The sequence below is a fragment of the Molossus molossus genome, unplaced genomic scaffold (genome assembly GCF_014108415.1).
Source record: "Molossus molossus isolate mMolMol1 unplaced genomic scaffold, mMolMol1.p scaffold_m16_p_16, whole genome shotgun sequence".
Classification (NCBI taxonomy): Eukaryota; Metazoa; Chordata; class Mammalia; order Chiroptera; family Molossidae; genus Molossus; species Molossus molossus.
This window is the reverse complement of record NW_023425351.1, coordinates 38,711,263-38,725,859: the sequence shown is the minus strand read 5'-3', so window position 1 is coordinate 38,725,859 and position 14,597 is coordinate 38,711,263. Positions and strand designations below refer to the sequence as shown.

The 14,597-nt window shown below is 40.8% G+C and overlaps 1 protein-coding gene across 7 annotated transcripts in view; it reads right to left on the bottom strand.

The window, feature by feature from the left end:
- PLEKHF2 (pleckstrin homology and FYVE domain containing 2) overlaps positions 1–14,597 on the bottom strand; it is a 98,583-nt gene that overhangs the window by 16,843 nt on the left and 67,143 nt on the right. For 2 of the 7 annotated variants that reach the window (XM_036263955.1, XM_036263957.1), the window contains exons 1-3: positions 5,475–6,044; positions 2,555–2,593; positions 1,893–2,000 (exon numbers count right to left, since the gene is read on the bottom strand). The exons of 1 other annotated variant lie outside the window; for it this stretch is intronic. The gene's annotated coding sequence lies outside the window, so the exon portion shown is untranslated. Of the gene's footprint in view, positions 1–1,892; positions 2,001–2,554; positions 2,621–5,474; positions 6,045–6,427; positions 6,531–14,597 lie in introns of those variants that run through there. 4 more of the 7 variants (XM_036263956.1, XM_036263958.1, XM_036263961.1 and 1 more) reach the window with 4 other exon arrangements.

Genomic DNA, 14,597 nt, shown 5'->3' with positions numbered 1-14,597 from the left:
TGGCTGGGTTGTGCGGGAGGCAACCAGTGGATGTGTCTCTCCCACATCAATGTTTTTCTCTCTTTCTCTCCTTCCCTCCCACTCTATCTGATGATAAATAGAAAAATATCCTCGAGTGAGGATTACAACTAAAACAAAAAACTAACAATCTTTGTGAAGAAGAAAAGAAAGCTCTATTCCCAGGTTTATATACCCAAGTATATATAATTCATGTTTTATACATTAGCATGTGTTTCTGTAGGAAAGAGCATTATAGAAGTAACTGATTGATAAAGAAGGAAAAAACAAAACAAGAAAGGGGTTTTGGTATCCATGAAGTATGCTATGGATAGAGGAATATGATTAACTCAAATGTGTGGACTCAAAGTCTAAAGGAGTAGAAGAGAAACAAACCAAAAACAACTTTTTTTTTAATTTATAAAAATAAAAGATGACACATAGGGCCAAAAGGTTTAGTTGGGAGGTAATTCTGATCAGTGGGAAACCTAGGAAGAACTCTTAAATGACTAGAAATTCAAGCTGGGCCTTAAATCAAAAATAGTTGGTCAGGGGATGATGATATGTAAATGAATTCTCCAGAGAGGAAACAGCTGAGCCCAGGCTGGAGGAGGTACAGCCAGGAGAAAGTATAGTGGTAGAATACAAATCTGGTAAGATGGGGAAAAGCCAAACTGCAAAGGTAAGCAGGCATCAGACTGAAGAGTTTAGATTTTCTTATATAGACAACAGAAAAACAAAGGTTTTTAAATAGGAAAATATTAATTAGTACACAAAACCAGTATCTAGGATGGACTGGAGAGACTACTGAAGAAGCAAAATTGAAGAGAGAATAAAAGGTATTATAGCAGTCTCTAAGCAAATGGTGATGAAAGCCTGAGCCACAATAATTGATAGCAGAAATAATTTACTATACATTACCATTATTTTTCAATTTTTCCATGGGTTTTACTGCTTACTGTGACCTTTGGCACAATAAGGTTATTTAGTCTCTGAGACTTGTGAAACATGTGAAAGCATGTTGAAAGTGTTTTATACTGCTCTGTTGTCTCCCCTTCTCTCTTCTCTTGCTTCTCCTCCTACTTTCTAAACTAGGTGTTCCCCCAAAGTTTAGTCCTTGGCCCTCTTCTCTTTTCCATAGCATCAATTAGTTCTGTGGGTAACTACTAAAATCTCTTTCTATCCTAGGGCTCTCTGCTCATCCTGGTATTTTTATTTGTCTGACAAATGTTTGTCTCATGGATACCATGAAGTTATTTCAAGATAAATATGTCCCAAACTGATTTCATCTTCCTCCTGAAACAAAACTAGCATCTGACCAATGGCTGATGCTTAAACCTCTGAAGTCATCTTATACTCACTTTTCATCCACATCTTCAGTTGGTTCCTAAATCCTAAATGCTGTACCACAGCTGTGACTTTTGGGGGGGATGCTACACAGGCACTACCCTTTAACCTCTCAACTTTTAACCATCGAAATTTATCCTGAGAAATAAACGTGGGGGGGGGGGCAGATGGAGAATGTTGTATATAAAAAGTTTCCCTCTGGCATAACTCTAACAGTGAAAAACAGAACCTAAATTTCTAGCCATAGAAAGAAATAGATAAACATAACATGAAAAAGCCAAACATCGTAAAAGAAAACATTTTACCACATAAAATTTTAGAACTTCAACACTGAGGGGAGAAAAGCATTAAAGAAAAACATTTCCAACGTATGACAAAGGGTGAACATTTTTAATAAAGGGTTCCTATAAATCAGTAAGAAAATATCCCAAAAGAAAAATGGGTAAGATACAAATAGCAATTTCAAAAGAACAAATGAAAATGACTACTAAATAGGAAAAGGTTGCCTCTCCAAGAAGTAAAAATTAAAGTGATGTATTATTACTCACCTAAAATGTGGGGGAAATGGGCACTCATAGTCTTAAAAGTACACACTGGAACAACTTTTCTAAATGCCATTTTTGGTAACATAAGCACTTTGGAAAGTTCATACAATTCTATTTCCAAGAATGCAAAAAATAATTAGACCACTGTACAAAGTTGTTCACATAAAATATAATGCTAAAAAAAACAGAAACAATCTAAACGTTCAACAAGAGAAGATGGGTTAAGTAAATTATGGCATATCCATATTATGGATTTCTAGACAGCTTTTGAGAGAACACAAATTAATATTTAAAGTGAAAAAAATGTTAAATAAGGAAATATATTAAATAACGGTTTTTACACAGTACATATAATAGAAAGCTCTTTTGTTTAAGTCTGGAAAGATACACACCAAAAATTTAGTACTGATAATATCTATGTACTAGGGTGAAATATTTTGCTACTGCCTAATTATTTTATAATGAACACATTCTCTCATAAACAAAGAAAGAAAAAAGATTTTTAATTAACAAAATGCAAAGAAGAATGTATAGAAAAATATAAGTGTACTAAGCAAACAGAAAGTTATAGGTACAATTCATAAAACTATAAACAAAAATACAAAAATCATTTTGATTTTCCCCTGACTACTTAGTGTTTAAATGAAACAAATATAAAAACTCACATCATAAAATCTTAATCATTTTGAAGGAAGTAAAGTCACCTGTTAAGAGTCAAGAGTTTCAAGATCGGGGTTAGCAACCTGAATTAGAGTGCAAAAGCAATAGAGAAAATGAGTCAACTTTGGGATGAAAAAAAAAAAGATGAGAAAGCAATCAATACACACGTAGCTAGAAAACAAGTATTTAACAGTCACCAGCACTGTGACTTTTTCGAGGGATGCTAGGCAGGGACAGAAGTAGAAAAAGTAAATGGTGAAATTTACTAGTTGAGAATTAACCAGTTATAAACAGCAAGGGTGAAGGAGAGGAGGACTACCCAGTGCTTAGTGAGTTCACAGTTAGAATGGGAACTACAGAGTTCAGGACTGCAAACAAGGAAGAAAACTAACAACCTGGGAGGGACTGGAGGTGACAACGAAGACTAAAAGCTTGTTCATCAAGTATGACAGAAAACAGAAATACATAGAAAGGCCTTGAATCACTACCATCTCTAGCCACAGAGCTTAAGACTAGAGGTAGTTCGGAATGATGACAAGGTTAAATAACTCGGTCATCCATGCAGGATTTGATGTAGTGTGGAGGTCTGAAATAAATATAACTATTACTTTAACATGTATGCTCTTCACTTTCTCCACTGCAAATACACCTTTTCTAGCATGTATGAAAGGAATACGGCTAGCACTTACCTCTCTCTGCACTTTATTCCATCACAAAATGAAGAAAATAAGGATAGGAAATTGAATTAAATCAATGGTGCTCAACCCCAATTGCACATTAAAATCATGAGTGCAAAAAAAGAAAGGTAAAACTACCTATTACCCAAACCCAGTAATTCTGATTTATTTGTTCTAGGGTGGAGTTTATGCATCAGTATTGTTAAGAAGCTACTCAGGGAATTTTAATGTGCAAACAAGCTTGAGAACTGAACTAAGTATCTCTAAAGGTTACCTCCCTTTTAAATTTTTTAAATTCTTTGCTTCTGAATAATTCACTGTCACTCTGTTAATATACTTTGCTAAATATTATACACCAGGCACTTCCACAAACTTCATAGTAAATCCTCACAACACTGTGAGGCAAGTACTTCTGTGTCTAGTAAAGCTTAGGAAAGTGAAGGGACTTGTTCAAGAGTCACAAGCTAGTAAGCAGCAGAGCTAGAATTCAGGTTTGCTTTTTTTGTTCCAGTTCACCCTAATGCAACTTGCTTTCTCTAGCATTCACAGCAACCACCTAATTGAGCACACCAGTTTGTGGTTTATGGATTCACTGGAGAGAAAGTTATCATGGTTGGGGCAAAGAATTAACCTCAAATTCTACAGTAATTTCATTACAGAATTACAGAATACCTTCACCTACAGGGGTCTTGCAACTTATAAAATAGCACTATGAAAGCATAGCTATGAAGCACATTTTACTCAGTTAAAGCAACATGCACACTGCTATTAAGCACACAGCTGGTGTACAAAGCTGGTTCTCAAAGATAAATTTATCAATAGAAAAGCAATTTTTATACGCTTTCCATTAAGCAAGGCAATATCCTAAGACAATTCTGACAAAATAATAACTGGTAGAAAAATGAGATCTGCTCTATCAAAGAGCTTAAATGTATAAACATGACTCAAAATGTTTTGGAATTAACTCTATTTCCATCCAGTGCAAATAAATTCAACCGTACTTTAAAATTCTGATTATTATCCTTTTGTTGATCCATGGCTTCTTTGTTGATTATATTTCAGTCCATCATCTACTTGGAAACTTCATAAACACTGAAGGTCTTTATCCCCAGGCCAAAATCTGAGTTACCAAGGTAAACTCTCAAAAAATATATATATTAAAAAAGGAATTAGAGAATTTCTATACCCATGGAAATTGAAATTTAGTAAGAAATTCATGAAATATATTTACAAGGAACATGTGTACTCATCCACTCAAACCTTTCCTGAGCATCTGCTATGTTCTCTGCTCAATGGGGTTGGAAAGGCAACACAGACCAGCAAAGCTTGCTGTCAAGGAGGTGCCATGAAAGGTCACTGTAATATTTACTGGGATGCCATGGAATAAGTGAATTATTCTTGGGGAGAGAAAGGGGTTGGGGTTAAGGAGAACAGGGCAGAAAAGGCTTCAAAGAATATATATACTTAAGTGAGTATTTTTAAGAGAAAAATTTTCAGTACAAGAACCCTTGTAAATCAGCTCTCTAGAAAATAAGTATTTACACTGAGAAACTAAATTAAAATCAGAAAGAGCAGTGAGACACAGGAAACAAGGTGGACAGAGACTGTTGCACAGGAACGAGTATTGCATTCTACACAATTGTGCTATAGGAAAAATGAAAAGGCTTCAGAGCCATAAGACCTGAGTTAAATACCAGTTTGGCTGCTAGATTTGTAAAGGTAGTTAAGTCACCTCATTTCTAGATAATTCTTCATCGAAAAAAAACCAGTATTTACTTGATAGTGAAGCAAAACAAAAAGGAAAGTTTGTTATTGTTTTTTAAGAAGTAAGAAGATTAGCAATCAAATCTGAGCATAAACTGTATTTTCAACTATAGATTAAGAAAATAACGTATTCAAGACCCGTTTTAGGGTTTATCATATATGTACTTATGTGTCCTGTCAGTTAATTGAACAGAATTGTAAAGCTAAGATGCCTTTATTAAAAAAACAGCAATTCATATTCATTTACTGGGGTAATTCCAGCTGAATTTATTTTGATGCCCTGGCCAATACACACCAGTTTTATTTTTTGACGCGATTATATGTGCTTTCCAAATAAGTAACTTAATACTATTCACCTCGAGTGCTGTCAGGACCAGAAGAGATTAAAAATAGAAGCCTTCGTTAATACTGAATTAACCTGAGGACCCCATAAGCTACCAGAGTACAGAAAAAGTTAAATGCTCAAAACATGGCAGGCATGCACCTTTAAGGAACCAAAGAGAGGAAAAAACTTCGGAATATCAGGATCACTTCACCCTGTTAAGAGAACAACATATGCCTTTAAGTCTCTCGGTCAGCATTCCTGTCTAAATCTTTCTTTAACGAGCCTCTTCAGTCACGTACTGAAACACAACAGAAGGCACTTAACTTACATCCCCTGTGAATCTAAGAATTACAGGGAAGGGTTCAGTTATCGGCAACCTTAATACAAGTCATCTCCAGCGCACACACGTTATTGGTATCATGTACTAAGAGCACACAAGGGTATTCAAAGCAACATGCACAGCAAACTGTCGTCGGCCTTCAATAAAAATTGTAAAGGGGGGAAATTCATTAGGCAAAGACCCCAAAACTTTTAGATTCCAAGTAAATAATGTGCATGAGCCATCGCTTCTATCAGAGCAAATCCTGCGGTGCCATTTTTTGCCCCAAGTCACTTAAAATATGCTGTTCAAGTTACAACGTCCCTGATGCCCAGACGCTGCAAACTTTTGGACAGAAATGTGTCGGGGCCCTGAGACGCCCTGGCCACGACTGGGACCCCAGTCCTCAAGCCCCACAACTTCTAGCCCGACTCGGGGCCCGCTTAGAGCGTCCGCCCGCCCGCCCGCCCCCCGCCCCAGGGACCCGCGGACCCTCCGGGCAGCTCCCGAGCCCGCCAGCGGCGGCGGCGGCGGCGGCGTCCTGCGGGCTGCGCGGCGGACTCGGGCGCCGCGGGACGGCCCCAGCGCGAGGGGAGCAACCAGGGAGCGGCCCGGGAGCGCCCCGTTTCTCACCGACCCCAACATGGCGTCGGCCGCCGCCGCCGCCCGCGACGACGACACCTCCCCGCGCAAAGGACGGCCCGGGGACCGCGGGGCGAAGCGCCGGAAAGTTTCGCTTCTCCTCTCCCGACCCGCCAGGGGCCGGCGGACAGCCAACCCAGCCTTCACTTACCCGGCCGGGCGCGGCAGCGGCAGCGGCAGCAGCCAAGGTCCGACTCCTCCTCGTCCCGAGAGCCGGACGCGGACTCTGCCCGCTCCCAGCCCCGGTCTCCAGGGTGTGCGGCTAGCGGCCCCACGCAGCCGGCGCGTTCCGGACGCGGCGGGCGAGCGAGCAACGGGCGTAGCCGCTCTCAGGTGACTCCCCCGCCCCCCCCAGTCGAACCCCACTACTGCCGCCTGGGCTGGTCTCTCTTCTGCGCGCGCACGGGCGCGCCACCGCCCACACACCAGGCGCGAGCGCGAGCGCGCGGGCACGAGCACACCCACACCGCACGCTCCCCGCCCTTTCCTGCCGGTTCCCTCGCCCCGCCCGTGGGGCCCCGCGCGACACGCTCGAGGGGGCGGGGCCACCTCGGAGGCCACACCCACCTAGGCCGTCAGGCCTGGGATTGGTTCCTCCGCCCAGTGTGGGCAGCGCGCTCCCGAGCAGTTTTGGTGCACGTGAGCCGGCTTACCTGGCCTGCCTGGCTCTCACAAGCCTCGGAAAAGGGCTGTTGGTCGTCTGTGAAGTTCTTAGGCAGATTGGAAGGGTGGGCCCCCTCTCTCCCACCACCAAACGGCCCTCCCCAGGAACTCAAGAATTTTGGAAGCCGGGAAAGAAAGGCTTTGGATTTAGACACTCAAAGGCGGCCGGGTGGACGTTTGTTTGCTACTCTCGCTTAGCTGGGTGATCCCCCTCGGCACGTCTTCCTTTGCTTTCCCTGAAATTCCTAGGGCCTGAAACCGAGAGGACCGCTGCACCACACAGACCCTCGTATTCTGCACAGCCCACCTCCGCCTTTTTTTTTTTTTTTTTAAGTACTTGGCTTTATCCCCTGCCTTAGATCTCTGGTCCTTCCAAAACTTTTCTCTGATGACGCAAAATCTCATCCAGTACTTCACGTACCTGGAAACTAACGATAGTACGTGAGATTAAACCGGCCCTTTTTCTTTTATACAACGGCAGCTGTTTGCTAAGTACGCTAGTGAGTACGTGGAGAGATGCCGGAGATTTCTGGGATAGACAAGGAACTGGGTGTGGGACGACCAAATACTCCACACAAAGTGCATAGGTGGAAATTAGATTTGGGTAAATTTATCTTCTCCATTGATCTCTTTCAGGGATCTTTTACCTTTGTCTGATTACATTTGAATTAGAGCCACCAGCAACAAAGGTGCACATAACAGCACTCATCGAGAGAACACGAACAGGTCGTGGGTCTGGGATTTTACCCACTCCAGGTCTTCAGCTTCCCATCCTGCCCTACTTCAGTGTCTCAGAAACAAGCTCTTAAAAAAAAAGCAAGCAAGCCCTGGCCAGTTTGGCTCAGCGGTTAGAGCGTCAGCCTGCGGTCCGGAGAGACCCGGGTTCGGTTCCCGCTAAGGGCACGTACCTCGGTTGCAGTTTGTCCCCGGCCCTGGTTGGTCGTGCGGGTGGCAGCCACTCGATGTGTCCCTTCACGTCGATGTTTCTCTCTCTCCCTTCCTCTCTCTCCCTCCCACTCTATCTGTACAAAAAAAATGGAAAAATATCCTCGGGTGAGGATAAAAAAAAAAAAAAAAGTAACAAAACTGGTAAGGATAAACTTTTTTTAAAGGGGGAAACTTATAGGATCATGATCACACAATAATTGTCTCTGTAGACGATTATGGATGACTCTTCACTCACCGTACCCTGCCGCACTTTCATTCATCCTCACAGCCCTCTAGATGGAGAGCAACATCTGCGGGAGGGGGGGGGGGGGGGGATTTGATCATCTTCAAAGTACCTTTAAAATTTGAGATTAGGAATTGCTGTCTCATTCATTATTAAGGTCTAGTATAGAGTATTATCTAGTTTACCCTTAAGTGCATGGACTTAAAAGTTAATGTACTCAAATCTTGGCTTTACCATCAACTACCTGTATCCTTAGGCACATCCAAATATTGCCTTAGTTTCTTCATTTGTAAAATGAGGATAATAAAAGTATCTACCCAACAATGTCATTATAAAGATTAAATGAGTTAATATTTGTAAAGCAAAGTGGTAAGTGCTATGTGTTATATAAAAATTATTATATACAATATATATTATATACAAAAGTTATATACCTAATATGTTAGGTACATTACAAAACATACAGAAAAGATCAGTACTAGTGACTTAAAATTGTGTGTGTGTGTGTGTGTGTGTGTGTGTGTTTCTGCACTTTGCATATTCTGTGCCCTCCCTGGGCTGTGTGGACCCCTATTTGGAGACCACTGATTTGGAGCTGTGCTGCAAATACAAAAGCCACTGGCCACATGTAATTATTTAAATTAGAAATTCAGTTCCTCAGTCACACTGACCACGTTTCAAGTACTTTATAGCCACGTGATTATTGGGCAGTACAGATATAAAATATTTCCATCGTTGTATAAAATTCTATTGTACAACACTGACAAAGCTAAAAAAAAAAAAAAAAGAAAAAACACAAACAAACAAGGGACTTGGGCAGCAGGAGCTACTGTGGTACCATGTTCAAATCAAGCAAGAAGATCTCTCTCTGGGCCTCACATCACCTCTGTAAAATAAAGATGAAAATAGGAAATACTTCATGGATGGCTGAGTGAAGGAAGTGAGAAAAGGTGTGTACATCTCTGGCGGAGTGCCTAAAAAATAGAGGAACTAGCAAATGTTAGTACAATTTGAAGTTTATCAAGGATACTGATTTGGGAAAAGACAAAAAGAGTTTGGGCCCTGGCCGGTTTTGCTCAGCGGTTAGAGCGTCAGCCTGCAGACCAATGAGTCTCGAGTTTGATTCTGGTCAAAGGCACATACCTTGGTTGTGGTTCGTGTGGGAGGCAACAAGTCGATGTGAGAGATACATCTCTCTCACATCAATGTTTCTCACTCTCTCCCTTCGTCCCTTGCTATCTGAAGATAAATAGAAAAATATCCTTGAGTAAGGATTTTTTTTAAAACAGTATTTTACTACAATTTTCCAACAAAATGGAAAAGTCTTGAGGAGTGGATGCCTTTTTCTAATTTGCCCAAAGGTGCCACATAGGGTAGGAACATTTTTTTTTTTAGAAGGAATACTTTATTTTATTTTTAAAATTTTATCGTTATTGTTGAATGTATTACAGATGTTCCTCATTTTCCCCCCATTGACCCCCTCCTCCCCACTCCCGCCCCCCTCCTGCCTTTTCCCACACTATTGTCTGTGTCCATTGGTTATGCATATAAGTTCTTTGGTTTATTTATTCCCACCCCTCAACCCCCTTCCCTTTGAGATTTGTCAGTCTAGCAATGAATTTGTACTTCTTAATCCCTTCACCTTTTTCACCATTCCCCCAACCCCCTCCCATCTGGCAACCAACAAAATGTTCTCTGTATCTATGAGAATGTTTCTGTTCTGTTTGTTCATTTTGTTTGTAGATTCAATTGTCAATAAATATGTATTCATTGCCATTTTGTTTGTTCATATATTTTATCTTTTTCTTCAAAAAGATCCTTCAACATTTCATATAATAATGGTTTGGTGGTGATAAACTCCTTTAACTTTTTCTTGTCTGGAAAACTCTTTATATGGCCATTGATTCTAAATGACAGCTTTGCAGGATAGAGTAATCTTGGTTGTAGGTTCTTGCTTTTCATCACTCTGAATATTTCTTGTCACTCCCTTCTGACCTGCAAAGTTTCTTTTGAGAAACCAGCTGACAGTCTTATGGGAACTCCCTTGTAGGTAACTAACTGCTTTTCTCTTGCTGCTTTTAAAATTCTCTCTTTGTCTTTAACCTTTGGCATTTTGATGGTGCTGTGTCTTGGTGTGGACCTCTTTGGGTTCATCTTGTTTGGGACTCTCTGTGCTTCCTGGACTTGTATGTCTGTTTCCTTCACCAAATTAGGGAAGTTTTCTGTCATTGTTTCAAATAGGTTTTCGATTTCTTGTTCTCTCTCTTCTCCTTCTGGCACACCCAGGATGCGAATGTTGGCACACTTGAAGTTGTCCCAGAGTTTCCTTACACGATCCTCATTTTTTTGGATTCTTTTTTCTTTTTGCTGTTCTGATTGGGTGCTTTTTGTTCCTTATATTCCAAATCGATGGTTTGCTTCTTGGCTTTACTCTACTATTGAATCTGTGTAAATTATTCTTTATTTCAGTTAGTGCCTCCTTCATTTTTGACTGTGCATCCTTCATTTCTGACTGGTCCTTTTTGATGCTCTTGAGGCCCTCACTAAGTTCACTGAGGTTCTCACTAAGTTCATTGAGCATCCTTATAAGCAGTGTTTTGAACTCAGCATCTGTTAGGTTGCTTATCTCCATTTTACTTAATTCTTTTCCTGTAGTTTCATTCTGTTCTTTCATTTGGGACCTGTTTCTTTGTCTCCTCATTTTTGTTGCCTCCCTGTGTTTGTTTCCGTGTATTACTTAACAAGAGGTATGGGGCTAGCTGAGACCAGATGCTGCTTGTTTGAAAGAATTTAGGAAAACCTGAAGCAGGATCCAAGACAGGCCAATCCTATGGTTAAGTAACTGGCAACAGCTTGGGTGGGCCTGAAAGTTGGGTGGGGCAGGGCCTCAGGGAATCACCAGGGTGGGGCAACCAGTGTGAGCCAGGTTGCTGGAGTCCCAGATTTGGCGGCTGTCTGTTGCCCCAAGGAAGGGCTCACCAAAGGAACAAAGGCCTCTGACAGCACATTTGTCCCGGAGAACGCCCCCTCCCCAGACCTCGCTCCAATGCCAAACAGCTCAGTTCTTCCCTGTATGTCTCTGGTGCCCCTCAAGCTGCCTCTCCTCCAAGCTTAGAGGGAGTGAGTCCGATTAAGTCCATGCGCGGGCCCTTTAAGAGGAGCTGCCTGGGGCTCCAGCCACCTCAGCCTCAGTTCCTGCTGGTTTTTCCAGCCAGAAGTTATGGGGATTCTCTTCCTGGCACTGGAACCCCGAGCGGGGTGCCTGATGTGGGACGGGGACCCCTCAGTCCTCAGGAAGGACCTTCCCAGCCAAGGTGTCCTTCTAATTTTTATCCACCACACGTGGGTGTGGGACCAGCCCGACCGTCTCCGCCCCTCCTACCAGTCTGGATGTGGCTGCTGCTTTAATTCCGTAGTTATAGGACTTCCATTCAGCTTGATTTCAGGCGGTTCTGAATGATGGTTGTTCTGTAGTTTAGTTGTAACTTAGATGTGGTTGTGGGAGGACGTGATACAGCGTTTACCTATGCCACCATCTTGACTGGAAGTCCTCAGGTAGGAACATTTTTATTTCACTTAGAAAAAACTGCCAGCTCATACCAGCACAATCCAGCCTCTGCCATCATCCTCTCCACCTGGAAGTGATACCAAGCTCCACCAACGTCCAGTCACATAGACCTTTGGTCATTTTTTAAATATACCACGCTCTTTTCTGCTGTGGGTGCCACTGCCCTGCCCACTTCTCTGCCTGGATAATTACAAACCCACCCCTCCCTGCCCTTCACAGAGCTGTGGCTCCTTGTCATCTTGCAGGCTTCTGTGCCCTGGGAGAGTGTTCCTGTTATTCTCAGTCACATCCCTATTTATTCCCCCACAGTCCTTACAGATCTTCCTGAAGACTGTACACTCCACGTGGGCAGGAGCTTGTTCTCCTTTCTCTCTGGAGGTCCTAATAGGACAAGTGTGTGCCAGCTTGTCAGTGGTCCACACAGCATTATTGCCATCGCTTTCTACATTGTCCTCTGTACTGGGGGAGAAAGCTTTGAACTCTGTCTTCCAGAGGACTTTTCCCAAAAGGTTCTAGGTTAAATTCTGCCAATGGAGACACACATGTGAGATTTTAAAGCAGAAGCAAAGGAGAAATCATTCTTCTCCAGGACAGCTCCAAATAGTCAGCTCAGGTCATGGGCTATTTCCCTCGACTTCTGGGTAAGTATCAGACAAACCTGAAAAAATGAATATTCTATTTTTAAAAGGGTTAGGGAGTGTATTCTTTAAAAGGGCAGTGGAAATGTCTCAGATTAAGAGAGACAAAGAGGCGTGACAACTAAATGAAATACCTGAGCCCAGACTGAATCTTGTACTGGAAGGGGAGAATGCGACAAAGGACGTTATTGACAAAAGTGGAATATGAACAGAAAACTAGATAAACGTGTTATATCAAAGTTAAATTTGCTGTTCTGGTTATATAAAAGAATATCCCTATTCTTGGACTATCTACACCAAAGTATTTAGGTAAAGGACCTTGATGTATATAATTTACTCTCAAATGATTCAGAAAAAATATTTCACATATAACATATAATTTAAATATTATATATAAAAGAAAGAAAACACCTGCATAAATGATGAAGTAAATGGTGTAAAACTTTAGTAGGTAAATCTGAGTAAAGAGTATATGGGTATTCTTGGTACTACTTTTATCCTTGAAAACTGTGTATAAGTTTGAAATTATTTCCAAAAATGTTCAAAATATATTTAATAAAGCACTAAATAAACCATACTGAATAACTCAAAACAAATGAGGTTAATTGTCTTAAATATCTAGTCTCAAAACAGGCCCAGACTAACAACTACATGATTTAAAAAAAAAAAAAAAAAATACATTTTATGCTTTCTTCTCAACAAAAAGTGGTTTTACTTTTCTTGCAGAAGACAAAATGCTCCCTGACCATGGGATAACAACCTATCATACACACAAAGTGTCTTTCTAAATATGTAAATATGGACATTTGTGGCTTTGCTGGCCACCATGCCCTACAAACCAGTTTGGCATAATCACATTTGCTGCAGATCCTGGGCTGCAGGAAGTGGGAACAGATACTATATACCTTATACAAAACTCATGATGTAAAGAGGATAATCCAAGTTATAACCACATCCCCAAATTGCAGAATTGCACATTTTTTGCTTTGAAGCAGGAAGTACCTGAAACTCATGGAAATACAGTTGAGTGCTATTTTACCAGACAGCCTTATAGTCGCCAATTAGATTATTTAGAAAAGTTTCCCACCTAAATGATATAGAAGATTCCCTCTATAATATTGCAAAAGAGATAAACAGGCAGAACACAGAGGATGTTTAGAGCAGTGAAATTATTCTCTGTGATACTATGTACTTATGGATACAGGTCATTCTACATTTGTTAAAACTCATAGAATGTACAACACCACAAGTGAACCAGTTCTATGTAAGCCGTGGATTTTAGATAATACTGACATGTCAGTGTAAGTTCGTTGTAACAAATGTACCACTCTGGAGGGCACGTTGATGGTGCGGAAAGCTGTGCATATATGGGTGCAGGGATATATAGGAATTCTGTACTTTCCACTCAATTTTGCTGAACCTAAAACTTCTCTTTAAAAAATAAAATCTATTCAAAAAGAAAAAAATTATTGCAAATGTCTCTTGGAGAGGGTAGAGAGTTATTTGAAAAGCATTCTGGCAGGCATTTCAATTCATTAGGGTTTTTTTTGGGGGGGGGCGGGGTACGTGCCCCTAGCGGGGACCAAACCCAGGACTCTCTGGTCCTTAGGCCAACGCTCCAGCCGCTGAGCCAAACCGGCCAGGGCTTCAATTCCTTTCTTGATAGATGTATTGTAAACCATATTTCTCAGACTACTGCTCTTTTAACCATCTGTCAAACTATCTTATCTTAGAATTAAAAAATAACATTTAAATTTGAACCAAGAAGCTTATCCATATTTTTAAAATTTTTCTGACAGAAATCTGATCTTGATCTTGGGGGTTTTAACATATAACCCTAGTATACATCAAGAATCTTGTGGATTTTCCCAACAATGGATGCAAATTGATCAGAATTTGCCTCACTCCAAACTAAATTTATATATTTCTAACAAGAACATAATTTATTTGTTATCTTGAAAATTAAAGGAACTAGGTTCACATTCATTATCTCTGTCTTATCCAAAACATAAGCCTTAAAATACATTTCAGGTAGATTAGTGAATTACATGTAAAATATAAACATTTGTATAAAAAAGACATATAAAATGCACAATATTAATTTTTATATTTGATAGTATTTTTCTTCTTCTCTGTAATTTACCACCTTCTATAATAAGTATACAATGTTTTTTTTTAAAGCACAATCATGGGTAAGGTTTTTTTTATTTCATTTTATTTTAGTCAATTTAGAGAGGGAAGAAGGAAGAGAGAGAGAAAGAGAGAGAGAGAGAGGTTGCCT